This window comes from Macaca fascicularis, chromosome 12 (genome assembly GCF_037993035.2).
Source record: "Macaca fascicularis isolate 582-1 chromosome 12, T2T-MFA8v1.1".
NCBI lineage: Eukaryota > Metazoa > Chordata > Mammalia > Primates > Cercopithecidae > Macaca > Macaca fascicularis.
Genome location: NC_088386.1, coordinates 83,220,862 through 83,243,087, shown reverse-complemented (window position 1 = coordinate 83,243,087; position 22,226 = coordinate 83,220,862).

Here is a 22,226-nt window from a genome sequence, read left to right as displayed (position 1 = left end):
AAAGTGCTGGGATTACAGGCGTGAGCCACTGCGTCCAGACCATTAATTTTTTTTAGTTAGAGTTTTACCATTTCATCACTGAAATATTTCTGTAATTATTAAATATGTTACCACGTAGTAAGTACAGGCTTATATGATTTTCTGCATAGTAAACATTTCATATTTAAAATTAAATTGATATAATATAAAGTATGTTAAATTAAAATATTCCATATTTGAAATAATTGAGTAGAAATTTTTTCCAGTTACTACCAAATAAGCAATACCCAATTGTCGTAATTACACTTCAGTTGGAATTCTCCATATCTGCTCTTTTAGGAAAGAATTCTAAATTTCTTCCCAATTGCATTGGGTTCCTCTGATCAGATGAGAGCTTGTATAGATTCTGAACTAGCTTACTTTTCTCATTCTTTCAACTAATAGATGATCAAAAATATAAAAGATCTTAGAGATGACTTATCAAGACTAAACTAATAATTTTACAGACGTGGAGTATCAAAATAAATAAATAAATAAATTGTTAGGTTTTTTGTTGTTTTTATTCTTGATGTGTTTTTGTTCTACATAGTGAATTAGTAAAAAAATTAGGACTAAAGCTCAAGTTTTCTGAACCACGGTCCATCACATCCTGATGCCTTGCAATATAAATGATGAACTGAAGTTTGAAAGGTATACCTCATTTAAGAGATATTCTACATACTATTCAATCAATGCAGTGTAATATGCAAAAAATGGCAACACAAAATGTTATTTATTTAGTTAGTTGGTTATTTTAGAGACAGGGTCTCAGGGTTTTGCCCAGGCTGGTCTTGAACTCCTGTTCTTGAGGGTTTCTCCCGCCTCAGCCCCTTGAGTAGCTGGCATTACAGGCGCATGCCAGAGCACCCTGCTAACGTACAAAATTTAGGATATAAATTATTTAACTTTAGTAGCAACTCCTTTCATCTACAAATCAAAGTTAAACATCATTTAATTATTAACATAGTATTTTAATAAATAAACATACTACTCACTTGTTTCAGTCATTTTAGCTGTATTTATATTTTCCATATTTTACATTATACGCTGCTACTTTATATTAGGTTGGTGCAAAAGTAATTGCAGGTATTGCCATTAAAAGTAATGGCATTGGCCAGGCGCGGTGGCTCATGTCTGTTATCCCAGTACTTTGGGAGGCCAAGGCGGGTGAATCACTTGAGGCCAGGAATTCCAGACCAGCTTGGCCAACATGGTTAAAACTCATCTCTACTAAAAATACAAAAAATTAGCCAGGTGAGGTGATACATGTCCTACTCGGGAGGCTGAGGCACAAGAATCACTTGAACCTGGCAGGCAGAGATTGCAGTGAGCCAACATTCTGCCACTGGGCTCCAGCCTGGGTGACAGAGTGAGCCTCTGTCTCAAAAGAAAAGAAAGTAATGGCATTACTTTCAATGGCATAAACTGTAATTACTTTTGTGCCAACCTAATATAATCTTTATTGCAAGGACAGAACACTTTTTTGCTTAAATCTAGAGTAATCTGTTTAAAGATTTTTGTGCATCTTTTGTGTTATTAGGATGTAGTTCATTATATCTCCTTAAGATATCTAGCATTTTGCTTCAATGAAGCCATCCATGTGATTTGTTTGCATCTTATATTTACTAAAGACAACTTTTTCTGCCTCAACCTGAAAGAGGTCTATGACTTTCTATATCAAAATATAACTCTAAATCTTTTTTGCCCTTTAATATTATTGTTTTCTCAGTATTGGAGTTCCTTCTGTCTTCTATCAAGAAGAGAGAGAAATTACACATTTATTCTTGAAAGAAGAGTCATGAAGAACATGATATATTTAAAGTATGATAACTAGTTTTTTATTATATGACTTCTTCAGATGATACCAGTGACATCTTGTAAGAAAAAACAAATTATCAAATGCGTAGATCTATAAAACTTCAGTAAGAAGAATGTCTTTATATGCAATCTTTAAATTAACAATAATGTTTTATCCTAATGCATTTATAAGATATAATTTCATTACTCGCATCTAAACAGACTGTTGAAATCCGTTATTTTCTGCTTTCTTTTTTTGTTTGTTTTTATTGAGCATCTCGCTCTGTCGTCCAGGCTGGAGTGTAGTGGTGTGATCTCAGCTTACTACAACTTCCAACTCCTGGGTTCAAGTGAGTCTCCTGCCTCAGTCGCCCAAGTAGCTGGGATTACAGGTACCCACCACCATGCCAGCTAATTTTTGTATTCTTTTAGTAGAGATGGGATTTTACCATGTTGGCCAGGCTGGTCTCGAACTCCTGACCTCAGGTGATCCACCCACCTCGGCCTCCTAAAGTGCTGGGATTACAGGCATGTGCCACCACACCTGGCCTTCTGCTTTCAATAAAGACTATTTTTGAAAAATGTTGATTAAATAATATAAATAAATTAAGCCATTATCTATGCAGAGTATCTGACTATGAAATTTCTCCTCTATCAAGAAGGTAATTTGCAATTATGATTTGTGTGAACTGAATTTAGATATTAGATGTGAAATTGAGATCAATGATTGACAAGCATTTTCATCCAGAATGATATGGCTATTAAGGCTCTGAAGAAAAACTGTATCATTCACAAAGTATTTGAAAATAATGATTTGAAGAAAAGGTGAAAATGAGAAACAAATCCAGATTATGATTCAGTTGATGCAATTAATTACATGATTGTATTTTAGAAAAGAGAAGATATTTATCAAAATTAGTTTAGGTACTTAATTAACTAAATAATCTATTTTATTTTTGAAAATAATATTCATTGGTAAGAAGAAAAATAACTAAGAAATATTGAAATGCCATCTCTAAATATTCAAAAGTTTCATATGAGAACAAGCAAACAAATGAGTTTATTATTTAGATTCTCATTTTTAATGTTGGATAGATTGCTAGAATATTAAATTTCTTTAGGTTCTTTCCATTAAAAAGCTGAAGTATAAATGAGGAAAATAAAATTTGTTCTTACTACAACTACTTTAATTAACTATACGGAGGAAAAATGAATAGATGAGTGGTATCCTGTCATAATTACAAAACTTTAAATAGTCTTTGGTTTTGTTCTATTCTATATATCCAAAGGTAAAAAATGGTAGGGCATTTAACAGAACATTTACAATTTCCATGAAAGACTTCATTGCAAATGATTCAATTCTTTCTTCCCCTTTCTCTATATGGCTCTTAGAACCCAGCTGTGAAGACCGTAGGCATGTAAGAGCCAAGTCATTTCTGTGGACGACATCATTTAGACGTAATAGGGCAAAGAGGTGTAAATCCAATTGGAACTACGCACAGAAAGCCTGTGGGTAATGAGACTTCCCTGTGATGTGGCTTTTACCAGATGGTCTTTGTTATTCTGATTAATAGTAGAATAGAAAAGAGGTCACTAACACTAATAACATGCAACTTCAGGAGATGCAAAACCAAATTAATTATAGAACTTTTAGCTTGTAATGCTTAAGTTCAAAAATTAAAAAATTGATCAAATTTTCCCTCCAGGAATACTTTAGCTCCACATTCTTCCTTGAGTACTACTTCTGCTGATCATTGAATAAGAAGCAGTTCCCAAAGATTAAAATCTAAGATGATGCCAAAGTGTTCAATTAAATGATTTACAGAGCCTAATACAACTTTACCCACACCAGATAAAATTATCTTTATCCAGAAGTAGTAAGAGAAAACCAGTGAACTAGTGGTCCAGTTGTCAGTGGTCAGAGACTATGCCATAAGGACAAGAACAATGGATACAAGCAAAATAGATGGACGTCAAATACAAGGAGTAATTAATAATAATAATAAAACATGAAGTTTTTAAAAGGCTTACTGCAGAAATCAAAGTAAAAATCTTCTTCAATAACGTTCATCAGTGCTATTTTTTTAAAAAGCAACTAAATAAAAAATTCATTGTGTATATGTGAGCATATCTATTGAAAGATACAACAATGAATTTTTTACATGCTATATTTTTAAACTAATTTTAAACATTACTTGTGGTCATTTTCCCCATCATCAATTTTAAAACTTCTCTTGTATTTCATAGTATGGGCATTTCAATTTATTTAGTAGTTCAATATATGGGGACATTTTAGTTGCTTTTTAAAAAAATAGCACTGATTCAACATTTTGTCTTTATCCAGGATAAAATCTGGGTAGGCTCCACAGATGTTCAAGCTTCACTAACAAATCTTCTCTGCTCACCATAGTGTTGAAACAGCCTCATTCTAAAATTAATGTACCCAAACAGGTTTAATAAAAGAACTCTCAAGTAAATTTAAAGTTATACTTCTTCCCTATCCCAGCTAGACCAGCTTCTTGTTCTACCCAATCTAAAAACACCAAGGTTAAAGAGATATGAGGAAATAAGATTCTCCGGAGTTGGCTCTTTCTTTCATTCTCTCTCCCTCTCTGATTACCTAGTGCTAAATCCAGCCCTTGGACTAGTCATTTCACACCTTTTACCAAACCAGCGCAGATCATGACTTTGTTGTTACAGAAAACCTTTTGCATTTTCCAAGTGAGGAAACACTAGTTCATGTGTCCACCAAATGTTCAAACTTTAGTAACACCTCTAAAATTCTCCAAGTGGCCTTGTGTAAGTCTTTATTATTACATTTGAGGTAAGGGGAAGGCATGATCCCCTCACAACAAATTTATAGCTCTATCTTAAAAAACACTTCAACTGAATAGTTTTTAATATCCTCAAGTGCATGAGAAGTCAAGGGTTGCAAACTTAGTTGAAAACTTCTTTGCCAAGTTCTGCTAGATGAACAACCACCGAATTTATTTTACTATTACTGGTTGAATGAGGTCTAAGGGATGATTGATTAAGTCCCTTTGACTTCAGTAGAAGTCCCCTTTTTCTCCCCTCAATACCTCTCATATATATATATACACACATATTATGTGTTGGACCTGGTTTATACCTTCCACAAACTTAGCTCAGCACTACCTGCCTTCCAGGCTTCTCCTGATGGACTAATTTGCCAGTCAGCAGGCTCTTGTAGTAGTTCTCAGTCACAAAGCCACAGTCTCATAACACAGACAGTAGTCTCAGCCTATGCTCCGGTGAGGAGTGGGCTTCCATGATCTCCATTAAAAGCTTCACTCTGGGAGTCACAGAAACTTCAGTGTCAAGAAGACCATACCAGAGGCAGCTTTGTCTTCCCCCAGATGCTGTCAAGAGAAGATGGTCAACACCATTCTAAAGAGTGGATGATTTAATGTTTGCAGGAAGGACTGGCTAATGAGAGATAGGAACTAGGACAATTCAAAGAGCAGTGGTTTTAAACTGCCTCTCTAGAGGTATTCTGCATGACAGAGTCAACATCTTGGTTTTCTTGTAGGTTGGGAATGCATTATCTTGTATTTGCTTTTCCTTCTTCTCTACCTCATTTCCTTTCCTTCTGTGTTTTCTTCCTTTCCATGATATTCATCAACAAAATTTTAGCTTGAAAGTTTGTGTCAGCCTCTGTTTTCAAATGCACCCTGGGAAAAAAGTAATTTACTGAAAAGTACTTGGGAGATTATTGTGAAAATTTAAGTATGAATGGTCAAGAAATTACATATGCCAGTGACATCATGCAACAGCTACTAACATCTTATAGAACTATAGTTCTGAGGAACATACTTGATATAGCTTTGGATTAGATGTTGCTATAGTTTTGGTCTGGTTTGTTCAGCCTCACCAAGTCTTGTATTAAAATTTGGTTTTCAGTAGTATTGGAGGTAGTGACTAATGAGAGGTATTCCGGTTTTGGAGGAAGATCCCTCATGAATGGGCTGGTGCCACCCTCACAGTAATGAATTCTTGCTCTTCTAGTTCTCCTAAGAGGTGGTTGTGAAAAGGAGCCTGGCATCTCCCCTCTCACTCTTGCTTCCTCTCTCACCATGTGATCTCTGCACACACTGGCCCCCATGCCGCTCCTGCCATGAGTCAAACTGCCTGATGTCCTTACCAGATGCAGAACGAGTTAAATAAACTTCTCTTCTTTGTAAATTACCCAGCCTCAGGTATTCCTTTACAGCAACACAAAAACAAAGACTAGTTAAATGTTCGACTAAAGAAAAATCAGGGTTTTAAATAATTAAAGTTAGTTTTATTCCAGCTTACTGAGGATTATAACCTCAGAGAGTCTTTGAGAGAATTTCTGTCAGCTCTGATGCAGCATTTCAGCTCATAGTTTTTATCCAGGCAGTGAAGATTCAGTACACGCAAATTATATCAGAGCTTGGGTGTAAGAGTATGTCTAGTTATAGTTTGCAGGAGCATATAATTGCTAAACTCGGCAGGCTTCTTTTACGTGTAAGAAAAGGCAAGAAGCAGGGTCATTTTTCTTTTAAGGAACGTAGTGTCTGAGGCAAGAGACCTGGGGTGCTGTGTTCTATAGCCTGTTTATCGTCTTCAAAGCATTCTTTCAAAGAGCTACACCTTTTAAAAGAGTCAGGGCAACTGTAAAATTATGCTGGAAACAAACACGTCTTCTCATTTTTCTCCAAAAATCTAAAGTTTATGTTTCCTTACTTTATAAGTTGACGTAATAATTCTCAGATGCTATAAATCCACTCACTCAATCTATGAAATTTCAAAGAGGTCAAGATTCTAACTTTGAAAAGGAACATATTAAGCAGCAATAAAGTTAACAACTTTTTGTGCAAAAATATGTGTCCTGCAAGAATCACCCACAATGACTTTCATTTATTTTGACCTCATATCACCAGAGCACTGACCCAGTAACAGCTCAATATCAGAAAGATGAGCTGAACCAGAGGAAGCAAAGCACTAACGTTGGCATCCAAATTGTTGTGCATTGAAACATCATCTCAGCTTGCACCTGGCACATTGGCTCTATTTGCTGATGCTGGAACTGGAAACTGCCACATGGCATTATTTATCAAAGTCTAGAATGAGGGACTTTCATCATGGGATATAATGCAGTCAGGATCAGCCTGTAATTATGAGGGCAGTTCCCTGCATTCACATTGACACTGAAATGACAGTCCCTGTATTCACTCATGTATCTCGCTCTAAAATTTCACATTAAATACTAAAATAATTTCTCTGCATTTGAAACATCAATTTCAGTGAACTTACTACCAATCATCCCACAAAGAATGTAAGAAGAAAAAAATTGTAATTACAAATATGGAATAAACTGTAATAATATTATCTCAAATGTGACACTTTATTGTCAAAAATATCAAAATAATTGGTATAGGTCATAATAGGAATAGATGATGCTCGCATAGTGTTTCTGCTTTGTCAGAAACTGTTCTGAGTGCTTTGTACCTTTAACTTCTTTTATTTTCATGGGATAGTCAGTCTTTTATGATAATCGTTAATGATCCTCACCTCCTGGTATTCACACCTGTGTGCAGTACCCTCCCACATTGTATTAGGTTTGTTCTGCATGACCAATAGTATACAGAAAAAGGGGTGGTGTGCCATTTCTGTGATCAGATTATTTTAAAAACTGAGATTTCCATTTGGGCCCTGACACACTCTTTGTCTTCCTTCTCTGTCATCATTCCCTCTGGGGTAAGCAAGCTGCAATGTGTGAGCGTCTTTATGGAAACGCAACAGGGAAAAGAACTAACGCCTGCAGTCAACAGCCAAGGAGTGTGAAGCCTTCCAACAGCCATGCAAGCTATGTTGGAAGTGGGCTCTCCAGCCCTGGTTGAGCAATGACATGATAGTAACTCGGGCTGATAACTTTAAATTTGTGAGCGACCCTGATTCAGAGGACCCAGCTAAGCCATTCCTGGGCCCCTGACTGTAAGCAATTTTGTGAGAAAATATATGCTTGTATTTAAGCTGTTAAACTTTGGAATAATTTATTATACAATAATGATAAATAATATATCACAACAATTCTAAAAGGCGGTTATTACATCCTCACCATCACTTGTTGAAGTTGTCTTTTCCCACTCAATTACCTTATCATCTTTATTTTGTATCAGTTGCTAATGTGTGCATGTGTGTGTACTTTGACTCTGTTCTCTTTAATTGATCTATCTTTCATGAATTGATGCTTTTAATCCATGAACTTGGTGTATATCTCCATTTACTTAGGTCTTTTAGGTTTCTTTCAGCATTGTTTTGTACTTTTTAGCTTAGGGGTCTTTTGTTAGATTTAATTTTGAATAACGTTTGATTTTATGACATATCCCTCACTAAGGTACTCAGTCTTCCTTACTGTTATAACATACTATGCCTTTTCAGTACATCTTTATATTTAATATTATTTGCTATTATTTAAGAGCAACATTTTTTAGAGAAATTTTAATGTTCACAGTCATTGAATATCATAACGAAATAAAATTTACTCATAGTTTAGTAAGTATAACTAGAGAGCCATTAAACTGAACTGTACCACATAATCTTTAAAATTAACCTCTTAAAATTTCATCTATTCTTTTTCTAAGCTGATTGCAAGCATATTTTATAGTTTGCAATACATCTAATATATATTCTGTTTTCTTTAAAAATATTGGTATCTAATATTTTTAAATTATATGTGCATTCATGATACATAAATTTCAAAGCTGGAATTCTTTGCTGATCTGGGAATCAGTGCTGACTTATTAATGAGGAGGTATAGAACTCATTAATGTGTGATAAGGTGTTAAAGAATCCATCCTTTGGCTCGGTGAATGTTAAAGGACGGAAAAGGAATTAGAGTCAAGTCCAGAACTAGTGAGTGATAAAATAGCCAATAGTTACAAACCAATAACCATCACATTGATAGATGGTGGTTAACTGAGAGTATTGCAGAGCAATACTGCAGTCAGAAGGATTGCTGTGTCGGCAACAGCATACAAGGAAATGCAATGGTCTCAAACAAAAAGGTTCAGTGATCTAAATCATTGTTTTCCTTTGACATGCAAAAGTCTTCACAGTGGGCACAGGAAGGAGAGGTAAAATGTGTTCACTTTTGTGACCTCTGCACCTTTATGCTTTCCTTCATTATGCATATGTTCACAAAATCTCTCAGGAACTTCTTTCAGTATTCATATGAACAGACTCAATCTGCAAAGAAAATGGATCATGTGGATTCCAAGCACACATGTGTTTATACAATGACCCCAAGTGGCAAACACTAACTAAAGAATATTACATTTGTTATCTAATTTGTTTAACCCACACAGAACCCTGGGAGAAGTATTATGAACCTCACTTTCCAAAACAGGGAAAATGGGTCTTTATAATGTAATTAATCAGGAAACCTATCTAGTTATTGTGCTTATAACCACTCTGCTCTGCTACTCTCGTTAGTCACTAGTGGTTTACTTAAAGTCACTTCATTACTATGGTGGAAGTACTTGCAACATGAATGGCAGAATTCCCATAAGAAGCAGACTGTGGTATCTGATCGGCAGAAGTCTCCCAAGAAGTGCTTCCGTACCTGTTTCCCACATGCTCACGGTTATGTCCATACCACTTCCTCTTCCAACTCTGTCCTCTGACACCATGGGTGTGTGACCTAAGTACAGGGAGGTAGGTGTCCCCCCTCGCCCCGCTAAGCCTTCATGATGTTATGGTTATTTTGTGGGCATCGACTTTCCCTTAAAACAGGGAACACAGTGATATACTTTATATTGTAAGTTCTCTGCTTTAGAAGTTTGCTCCAGGAACAGATGCAAAAATATCACAGTTGTACCCTAAGATTTTGGGGGAAGAGTCTGAAATACATCACCAGAGGTCTGCAGAATGTGTTAATTGTTAACAAATTGATGAGTTTAATTGATTTTACTCTGTGATTTAAAAAGAAGTCAATTTTTGTCCATCTTAGCTACTCCACTTAACTTTTAATTTCACCCTTTATTGCCTTTATTTTTGCTGTTCTCATCACTTGAACTATTCAGTTATCTTTGTCATGCTTAGTTAACAGCTATTAACTTTGGCAAGTCAGTCTTTGCTTCAAGCAGCTATTCTCCCTAATTTAGTCAGTATATTCCATTTCAGTTCATATTCCAATAAAGAGTAACATGAGACACTAGAAAGAAGAGAACTCACACATAAAAAATTGCAATACTAAATTCATGTTTACCACAATTCACAACCGGGAGATAATCCACCTATTACAATAAGTTGCATCAGAAAGCTACAGGGATCTCACTGATAAGAGAGTTATTACTTTTAGATTAAGTGTTATAGATGTTGTGTACAAATTCAGCTTCTGACTGTTGGCCCTCATAATATTCAGAAATGTTAGTTCTTCTGTATAATAACAATTCGTGTAATATAGCTAGTTTTTAAAAATATTATTTTTGAGACATTGATAGCCTGTTAGCTAGCAAGACATAAATTTACCAAAGTTTATTTTAGACAAGTCATTATTACAAAGATAAACTAGTTGTTTATTCAATTGTGTAAATAATCACTACTCTAATTTCTTTTGTAACCCTGGAAATGGAAATACTATTAAAGAATCAAACTGAATCATATAACTTACAAAGACTATTTGATGAGAATTTACTAAGTAAAAAACAAATCTTTAACACAGTCTTCTAACTTAGTCTTCTTATTTCATACCTGGGATTTCCAGAGAAGAACTTCTCTCTTCTCTTTCATAGTGATACATTAGGCTATATTTATCCTCTCAAAGGAGTTACAAGATTTCTTTGTTTTTCTTTTTAGACCATTTACTATGTGAAAAGGATTAACACTAACGTAAAGAGAGTTTTTCAAGGACCTCTGATAAACAGGGATGTGATATTTGTCCACAAATCTAAGTACTATTATATGTAGGACACCAGAAAAACTGGAGATACTAAGAATACATAATACAAAGGAATCATAAATACAAAAATGTGTTCAATAATTTCTGTGTGGTATTTATTAAGGCTCAAAAAATAAATCCTTAACCTTAAATTACTAAAAACAAAATATTATTTTCCAGTTGTAAACACCTATTATTTTTTGCTGAAATACATTTGAAGAAATATTTATACAATGTTGATATTAACATAGATATTGATGTTAATACACATATTAATATAGAAATATGTTAACATTTGTTTAAGGTATTTATATTTTTATAACATTATTATGTTCAAAAATGTATTAACATGAATAACCTGTAAATTTGATTCATTAGTTTATTACACAAACCTAAACTAATCTTATGCCCACTATGTATATGGCTCATATACTCAACACATCATAGAGAAAGAGCACAAATAAGGTAAACAAATACAAGTTACAGTTTATTTTTAGAGAAATTTTAAAAGTAAACATTACTGATGCTCTGTAATTTTCCACTTGATTTTTATTGTCTAGTGTGTTCATCTCTCTGAAATCATTTCCAAAATGCTGTTGACCAAAAACAGAGAATAATGTTTAGAGGCCTCAAAAATGTTTGAGATCATACATCAAATAGGTTTTCCTTTTTTTCTTAAAAGCTATCTGTAGGGTGTCTCTACTTGCCTTTTAGGTCTATACTATTGGACACATTGACCACTGGCTTGCTATCAAAAGCAGTTTGTTTGTTAGTCACTTCAGAGCATTCTCTAAATCATTAAGGCCTGAAAAGTATGGTATGCAGGAGTGTCTGACTGTTTTACACGAAAGGAAACAATTTACTCTACTAAACATACTCTGCAGATAAAAATTATTGCATGAATTCATGTCATAAAGGGTAAAAAAAAGGGAGGGGTACAAAAACCGCTAATATCTCCCCAGAAGTCAGCACTGTGTGCTACCAAAATTCCCTTTTTTAATTGAATTTTCTTATCTAAATCTTTTACACATGATACTGGAAACTAACCCATGAGCCATGAGAAATGATACACAGCTGGATGCTCCTTGCAGATTTGCCGAAGCATGACTCTTTTAATCAAGAGCATTTGGATCTTTTTTAATAAGCCTTGTAGTGATTTAAAGAATTTGATCACAGCAGTTATCAAGCTCACACATCACACAGTTTCGTTAAAGGCCTTTTCACTGCTCGTTCACATCAGCCAGACATGACAAAAAGAATTCTCTATGATTACTTAGAGAAATGTTCTCTATTATTCTAAATGTTTCTGGTGGATTATGCCATGTGTCAGAGATTACTGTATAATTTTGGTGTAGTTTATTATCTTAATGTGGTGACCCATGTAAAAAAGGTCCTTGCTTACCCTTCACCTTCCACCATGTAACTTTCCTGAGGCCTCCCCATCCATGTGGAACCGTGAGTCAATTAAACCTCTTTACTTTATAAAGTACCCAGTCTCCAGTAGTATCTTTATAACAGCGTGAGAACAGACTAATACAGATGGCTTTTACTTTGTAATTGGAACTTATATTAGAGTCTTACTGTCATAAATTTTTGACTTAAGAGAAAAATATCACATTTTTCCACTCATTCAAGGTAGATCATTAACTTTTTAAAGAAACAGTATTTTAACAGAAATAATTGCTGTATATCTCACTTTCCACTACTTTTTATATCACAGATAATGTATTATTATATAGTGTCTTTTATATTATTATTCACATACAATGAAAGATGTTATAAAGACTTGCTTTCTGACTATCAAATGTCTAATTTTTAGGTTTGAAAATCTAATATTTATGGCAAAATTGTTTATTAGAAATGTAAGGACATGGTTCAAATTCAATTGGACAGACAAATCTCCTCATGAGAACCTTCTCACTGTTTTACAAAGTTCTAAAAGAAACTTTGAGGAGCCCAGGATGTCTTGATTGGTAGCCCTACTATGATTACTCAAAGTGAAAAGGAAGTCACACTGAAAAGGAAGTCAGGGTGTTCAAGGAAGGGAGAAATGAATGCCGAGAAAACTAAATAGCAAAAGTGATCAATACTTCAGAACGAAGGTACATTACTTCTTCTGTCTGACGTGGCTATAAGTTTAGGGTTTCTGTGAACATGAAGAGCTATTATGGAGTAGTGTTTTCATAATATAGACTCAACAATCAGATAGACTTGCATTCACATCCTCACTTTGCCTCTTCAAGCGAGAGAACTTTGGTCACATTTCTTAATTTACCCATTCCCTGTTACACTGTCATGTTACTTCATTAGTCATCATGAAAATTTAAAAAGTATATAATTTCAGAAGTAGTCAGTATGGACTACTTACTGTTTAATTTATTTTAATTAATTAATTTATTTATTTATTTATTTATTTATTTTGAGACGTAGTCTCGCTCTGTCACCAGGCTGGAGTGCAGTGGTGCAGTCTTGGCTCACTGCAACCTCCACCTCCCGTGTTCAAGTTATTCTCCTGCCTCAGCCTCCTGAGTAGCCACCACGCCTAACTAATTTTTGTGTTTTTAGTGGAGACGGGGTTTAACCGTGCTAGTCAGGATGGTCTCAATCTCTTGACCTCGTGATCTGCCCACCTTGGCCTCCCAAAGTGCTGGGATTACAGTTGTGAGCAACCGTATCTGGCCTGTTACTTTATTTTCTACTGTTATTACAGGTAGCAATTATTCAATGCTTGGCATTGAGTAGGCACTCAATAAGTGCTAGCTATAATGACAGTAAAGATTACTATTTTTATTTTTATTAACCAAAAAAAGTGTATCTGTATGTTAAAAAGATACTTTTGCAAATGAGAATTAACTGGTATAGAAACCTTTGAGTAAATAATTTGAGAATTATCAATTGCACATAGAAACACTATACAATCAAGGTTGATGAGATGACTTTGTCTTTATAGAATACCAATAATAATAAATGCTAACATTATTAAAGCTACCTTTAATTAAGCAGCTACTTTGATTTAGACACAATACATAATGTCACCCACCTAATCCTGAAAGATAGTAGTCATTATGAAACATAATAATATTAAAACTTTCCAAAGAAGTAGGCAGAAGATACAGATTTCCTGTGAGTTTTTATTTGGGAGTCTTTTTTATTGAAATCAATATAAAATTAAAAATATGCAATTAGATCTAAGACCCTGGAGGTTTCCTTTATTAGCCACCTCGGTAAAGTGCCTAGGGAAGGAAGTACTATCATTCTCACCATTGTACAGAGAAGAAATGAGTCACACAGTGTTGAGATGGTTTTACCAAACTCACACAGCTGGTGAATGTTAAAGCTAGACATCAAACCTGATACTGTGTTTTCACTTTATAGATGGAAATCTCAGTCCCAGTGAGTTTATGTAACTTGCCAGAGGTCCCAGAGTTGTTAAGGCAGTATTAAAACCCAGATCTGTCAAACTCAAAAATTCATATTCTCTCCCTTAAGTTTTTAATGCCAACTGTGAAGAATCCTAGCAGAGGGTATTGAGTGTATTTTCAGATCTTCATTGCTTTTGATGAAAAAATCAAAAGAATAAGAGTTAGAGTGGACTCTGAAGGAAGTAAAGCCAATTTGGAAGACGATACTGCTATTTTCTGAGGGCACATAAACAAACTCTGTTTTGATATATTTTAAATCAGGTATCCTTACATCTCTTATTTGCAACACAGTGTCATATTCGCTAGTTAACTATTATGTCATAGGGCATTTGAGATTTTGAAACTGAAAATCTATACTGATTTTATTCTACAGCTTTCTGAGTTTTAAAGCCAAAACCTACTATTCATATGAATAACCTATTTTTGAAGATAAGCACAATTTTGTTCTATCTTTAGTATTCAAGAAATTGCTCATTTCATAACTAAATCTTCCATAGAATACCCCTTTCCCTTGCATGGTATTGCATAAATAATGTAAAATTTATCTCCCCTTAATAAAAAAATTAAAAAGCTAATTCATGACAAATGTCTCTTAATATTCTATATTGGTGCCAGAATTTATTAGGAAATGCAAATGTTCTACTAAACTTATTTACCGTAGAATGTATAGGCATTTGAAAATCTTATGTAACTTGCCAGGCAAGAGGAAGGTGTGTTGGGACCTATTTCATTACAGTCTTGTACCATTATGGTACAGACAAACAAAAAATTTTAGAATAAATTATCCAACAATTAGGTTGTTATGAAAGTTTCCATAATACTTAAGATTCTTTAATAGGCTTTAATAGATTCTTTTAAATCTTGCTAGCTCTCTTTCTCTCATATCACTCAGCACAAATATACATTACATTTATGAGTCAAATGTTAATAAGTGGCACCCCTGAACTAACAGTTCGAGGAGGGCACTTTTGTGACAAAGCAAGTGTAACAATGAGCCCATGTCCACAGAATTTGCTGCTCTTGTGTTATGTCAAGTTGGGGGTATAATGAGGCAATGAGACAAATTAATCATCTTAAATAATGTTACAGATCAGTGATTCTAATATGTCAGTTGGGTGTTAGTCTGTGATTTTTAAATAATATTTCACATCAAAATAAGAAAACTAATGATATTATAGTTTTTCATTAAGCTGCATTATTCCTTTTAGATAATCACTTCTTAATTCTCAGATTGTGCTTTTCCTTCCTTTCGTTTGTTGACATATTCCTTCTTTCATTTTTAAAAAATAGCCATTCCATTCACTTCAGAAAAACCAAAAGCTTATATTCTCTATAAGGCATGTAATTTTTAAATAAAATGTAACTTTACCTAAAAATCTAAAAATATAGGAACCAATGTTATGTAGAATTAACGAGACATATAGTTTTGATCAAGGGAATATGTGTGTGCAAGAACTTGGAACAATAGAATTAATAGAACACTTTTTCAAAAATAAACAAAGAGATGTAAGAGATTATAAGGACTTTTCTACTGAAAATAATGGTGCCCATACAAGAAAAAGACATTACCACACAAATCAGTATGTACAAAGAACAACACAGAACAAACAAAATTAAATCAGAAGCATTTTATTAATTTCAGAAACAAAGAACAACCTATGGCAGTGGTGTAAGATTGTTCTAGTATTCACACCTGACTAAGGGTATTTCAGTTTCTTAATGTGGAGAAAACTATACATAAATATAGATTATTACACTAGCTCATACAGTATTAATGTACAATTAAATGCTATTGAGTGTGTTGTGATTATTAACAAATCTTTTTCATTTTTAAGTTTGTTTTCATAAGGTCTTAATTTTTAAAAATCTTAGATATTGTGACAGAATAAGTAGATGTAACTAGGAGACAGGTTAATAGATTTATCATCAGAACAGGTTGGTCCTGACTATACAGTGTTTTACTCTTAAGATTTTGTGTTTTCAGATTTTGTGTTCCAATTTGAGTTGGAGATGGAATTGGTAGCACCATTATGAAGAATATGTTTTCTTTAAAATTAAAAACAAAATTTACAGATATATAGGTGTGCTATAAATTATTCATAAATAGCATAGCTAATTTATAGAAACTCAAACAACTTACTTTTACTCTACTAAATAAGAATTAGTTTGCCTCTAATATCAAAACCTGACATTGCTTTAAGAATTCCTGACCTTATTCATATTCCACTGCATTTCAATTTTTGTCTTTCTGGATACGCAAAACATGAAACAAGTTTTATAATGTAATTTTATCTGTCAGTGTAATGTCTCATATTTTAGGAATCAAATAATATTTATTTTCCCTTATATTGGTGCTTGCAGTCTTGAAACTAGTGCAAATTTTTAGCTTAAACCAATTGTTTTCTCTAATATCTCTGAAAAAGCTATAGACTTACTGCTCTTATACCAAGGAATTTTAAAGTAACTTTTATTACATAAATGTTTATTTTTAAAAAACATTGAACAGAACTCCCTAAAAAATAATTAAATCCTATAATAGCTCATCTTTTAAACCATGTTCCGTGTAGATCTCACAATTACTAAATAGAGAGTAAAACAATAATTATGGCATTGACAAAAGCAATGTATGGTATGAATTGAAGGCATTTGTGTGAATAGTGATAGGCAAATAGAAAGATAAATGGATATGGCCATAGATATGAATGTGGGTGTAGACGTGGACATGTAACATTTAATGTTAGCCACTATTTGATGTAACAAATTGAACTCCTCTTTCAAATAAAAGTACAACTTTATGCCATGTTTATATTCTAAATTTCTAAAAAGAAATAAATAATACTGACTACTTCAAAAGTCAAACTGAAATCGACAAACATCAATTTGATGGTTTAATAAAATGAATGCCTTACTTTTTAGTCAAAATTTTAGCAAATGCAAAATTAATCAAAATTATATTCTAAAATCTAGTTTTATAGATTTAAGCTAAGAAGTCACGTATTTTTATATACAAATACTGCTATTTATTGCAGCATTTTAAGAACTTGGGATGTTCCAGATGCTGTCTAGTTTTAAAAGTAGGAGGTTATATGAAATACTAACTTTATATTAGTCAATCATTTACACATAAACACATTTTTGTCATCAACATAGTTTTTGTTATTTATCTTAAATTGTCTTGCCTCTCTTAGAAAACTGGTGCTTTTTATTGAAGTTTTCTACAATTGAAAATATTTCTGTGATAATTACCATAAGAGGAACATGTGTTTAAATTGCAAGACATTAACTCAATATGTGGTCTTGACAACTGACAACTTCTCTAAGCCTGTTCCTCAGCATTGGCGTACTTAAAATGCTTTCCAACTTCTGTTTAATGTATATAGGCAGGAAAGTAACAAAGTACATTTCCCAGATTCCTTGCAACTATGGCTTTGGATGTCATTTAAATAATTCTAAAGAGATGCATTTTTTGGTGACTTCGATTTAGGAAGTAAATCACTAGAGAAGATAGGCTAAGCCTAAGGTGCCTGTTTTCTTTCAGTAGATTAAGTAGAAGTCAACCACTGATCAGCAGCTTTCTGATTCCTAGTCTCCAGTCATGGCAGTGGATTCCTAGAGCCATGAATTCTTCTGGTCATTACCTTGCTGCAAGATTGTGACTAAGGGAGTGTGATTCTAGCTGGCTATCTGGTGTTTTAGTAAAAGTGGTTCTTTGGGACCCAACTTAATGACAGATTGTTCAGCCCTTTCCATAGTTCTATAACCACCCACTTTCTGTATTAAATCTCCACTTAAATTACATGGAAGGATCACCTTTGTCCTCAATCGAGCTCATACTAATCATTAATTCATTGAGCTACTATGATGATTAAATGAGGGTATAAATATAAAGCAATTAGAAGAGTCAAGGCTGGGTGATCAATAAATGTTAGAAAAATTAGCAAGACAACCCCTTAATGAACATATTTCATTTGTATGAACATATTTGTTTTATTGCTAGAGTAAAATCAACCACATTCTGTATGTTTTGAGAGAATTTTGAGTTAGAGAAATCTGATGTCAATAACTCATTTATACTTTTACTTGTTGAACTATGCTTTTCCTTATTATATCCTATTTTCACAAAATCCAAATGCAAACACAGCCAAGCCAATTAAAATATAGAAGAATCAATCTATAAGGTTCATTGCTGGTGTGTCAGCAATTGATTAACATAGTCAAAAAATAAATTCAAAGTGTTTAATTCTTATAACTGATCAATGTTAGTCTGCTGTGATTAATTGATTTCACAGTAAATATCAATACAATATGTTTTTCTCTGAAATTTAAATTTTCAAACAAATATTTAAAATAACTTTGTCTATTCCTGCACATCTTATGAAGAGTTAGAGATTAAAGAAATAGTTCCAATAATTGATGGAAAAATAAATAAATAAACATTTATGTAGTCTTACTACTGAGAGATAGAAGCTCAAGAAAAGTTAAAAATAAAAGCTAATTGCTAAGTTATTCAGGAAATAAATAAAGAAATAAACTTATAAGAAATTAATTTTTGCATAGTAAAATATTTAACATTATAAACCATACATATATATGTGAATGTCACATGTATACATATATACACTATCTATACACAAGTTACCATCATGTAAGGCGCAGAAGTAAGTGCACCCTTCATCTCTTGTGACAGTAATATCATCTATACAAGGCTCTTTCACTCACATTTAATTGTTTTCCCCTCATCATTAGCTTTTCCTTGTGTACTTTCCTCCCCTCGCTAACTACACTGATGTGTTTAGTATAGATTTTAATATGCATGTACTTTCATTTTAAAAAAAAAAAACATAGTGTCACTTGATGTATGTGATTTTAATTTGGACAAATGATATTCACCTATACATTTTTTTTCAAATTTTAAATTCAATACTAGATTTTAAGATCCTTTTTGTATGTTTATCTAGTTCTTTGTCCCAACTTCTGCACAGTATTCCATTACAACCCATATTTCCAGTTTCCTATTTAAAGACACCTTAGGTGCCCTCAGTTCCCTGCTACCACAAACAGAGATGGAATAACAGATAATGAGAATGTCCCTTGGCCATATACTCTTGCAGGCTTTTGGTGTCATAGGAAACACACACTGGCACAAATCTACTAAGAATTGGTAGTTTGCCCTTCGTAATGGCTTTTCTAGTTTACACTTATATCAGCAAGATAACCTTGTTTTCAGTTCTCTATATTATCACCAACCCTTGGTGGTAATTCACTTGCTATTTTTTCTCATATCTGATGTTTAGGACATGATAGCTATTAAGAAAATATATATTTTATCTATCCAAAGCAGGATCACTTTTGATAGTTAAGAGATAATAACTGCAAAGAATTTCAATCGTAAACTGAGATTAAACTAAGCAAAACTGGATGAATAGTCACCCTATAATACTAATGTTTTAATTATTTAATTATTTGATTATTAGTGAAGTTGAACATCTTCTCATTAACAGGTTCGCCATCAGAGAATCTTTCTGATAAGTATTTATATCTTTTGCACATTTTCCTTCTAATTAACTGTCTTTTTCTTATTAATGGACAAGATTTTCCTGTATATTTTAATTTCTAGTCTCTTTGTTTCGATCATCCTCCCCTAGTATGTAATTTACCTCTTGAATTCTCTATTGTGCCCTCACCAAAGAGAAATATGAGTAAATCTATTTCATTTTTGGGAGATGTAAATAACAATACTTCTTCTCATTATGGTAGTGTCTTTTTTTCTATTGAAAGTATGTTTTACCTTTCACGTTGACGTCTTGGATCCATTTAATGTTCACTGTTTTACTGTTATGAGGTCCAGAAAAGCTTTATTTTTCTGTAGATGGAAGTGAGTTTCTCAATCCTCACCTCTTAAGACAAATCATTCTTTCCTTACAACTTTATTAAGCCATACCAATCACATACAATTTCCCTATATTCATAGGACAATTTTATAGACTATTTTGTTACATTGTTCTTGTTTTCTGGTCACATGCAAATATCATGACATTATTCTTATTATATCCTTGCAGTATGTCTTAATATCAGATAAATAAAGTATCTTTTTTTGATTCAAAACTCTTTTATCTACCTGTGGGCATTAACTCTTACATGAAAAATTTTAAGTCAAGTGGACAAATTCTACAAAACTTCTCCAGGAATGTTCATTTTAATTATATTGAATTTATAGGTCAGGTTGGGTGCCAGAGGTTTTTTGAGGTATGTATGGAAGCACCATCACCATAGTGCTTGAATGATTAGCTAATCTCATCCTGTGTGATTCCCAATTTATTCTAGTACTGGTAGTAGTAGTTAGTAGGTGACATTAGCTTCAGGGGAGTCTGGAAATTCTGTGACAGTATTTCGTTCTTCTGCAGCAAGGAAAGAAAGGCTGATGGGAAGCTGTCAGGTATGCTGAGAGATCCAACTCACAGCATCTGCCCCAAAGATAGTAACCACTAAAAAATTTAACTACCCCTATTCATACCTCATGTCTCCCACTTCAAACACAATCCTATTTCCGTCTTAAAAATTAAGAAAAAAAAATCTTTTGTTTTGATCGCCTATGGAGAAAAAAAATATTATTTTGGCTGGCACAAGCATTCTGGACTACCTAGCAGTCATAAATCCTATGAAAATTAGTAAATTGGGATTTTATGTTTAGTTTGTCATATGACTCCCTTCCAGGAAAATGTATTATCACTAAACAAAATATCATGAAGTTTCAAGATCTTAAAAATTTGAAATATTGCTTATAAAGATAACTACTATAATAGCTCCTGTCTATGTATACATTCTTCTTTATAATGTGGCTTTGAACTCTCCTATCAATAGGCGGTGTCCATTTCTCCACCCTTTGAATCAAGGCTAGTCTTGTTACTTGCAGTTCCCTGTATTTCCCTCTTAGGCCCCTGAGAAAACTATGTGAAGAAGTTGGGGCTACCCTCCTGAGGATGAGAGAGACCACTTACAGAAAGAAGCACACTGTACAACCAGCACCAACCCCCGACATGTGAATTGGGCTGTCTGAGACCATACAGTAACAGTGGAGCTGTCAGTTGACCACAATCGTAACAGTGATCTCAGGTGAGACCAGCAAAACAATAGCCCAGCTAAACCCAGTCCAAATTTCTGATCCACAGAATTATAAAGAAATAAAATGATGTCATTTTAAACCAGGGCTGGGAAACCGCAAACCACATGCCAAATCCAACTTGCAAACTATTTATGTATGGGACGTTGAACTGAAAAGTTAAATGTTTTATATTTGTAAGAAGCAACAACAATAATAATAACAACAATATTCAACAAGAACTTCATGTGGTCCACAGATAATTACATGGCTCTTTAAAGAAAAAACTTGCTGACACCTATTTAATCCAAAGTCTTTAGGTTGTTTGTATGAAGAAATACATAAAATGCATGCCAATGCTTGAAACTTGCTTGTCAACCAATCAAGATCATGTATGGATACAAAAATATTTTATAAATTACAAGATTATATAAAATATAAGGCATGGGGATTGATTTTGAGGGTAGAGAGGCAAAACAATGACTAGCTTTTGGAACATAGTAAATTGCATAGCCAAAGTAGTCTTCAAAGTAATTTAGCATTGGTCTTATCAAAATATAAGAAAATAACCCGTGAAGAAAAGCATAACCTGCGTTTCAAGATACATTATAATGCTATACATGTTTTCCACTGATTTCCTTCTTTATAATATATAATTAAGCATTATTTAGGATATTAATTAATTATACAGGATGAGGATCCCTAATCTGAAAACCTAAAATCCAAAATGCTACAAAAAATCCAAAAAGTTTTGAGTGCTAACATTACATCAGAAGTGAAAAATTTCACACCTGATCTCATGTGATGGGTTACAATAGAAATGCAGTTAAAAATTTTTTTCATATACAAAATTATTTAAATAGTGTTATAAAATTACTTTCAGGCTGTGTGTATAAGGTGTATATGAAACATAAATGTATTCCATGTTTAGACTTGGGTTCTATCCTCAAGATAGCTTATTATG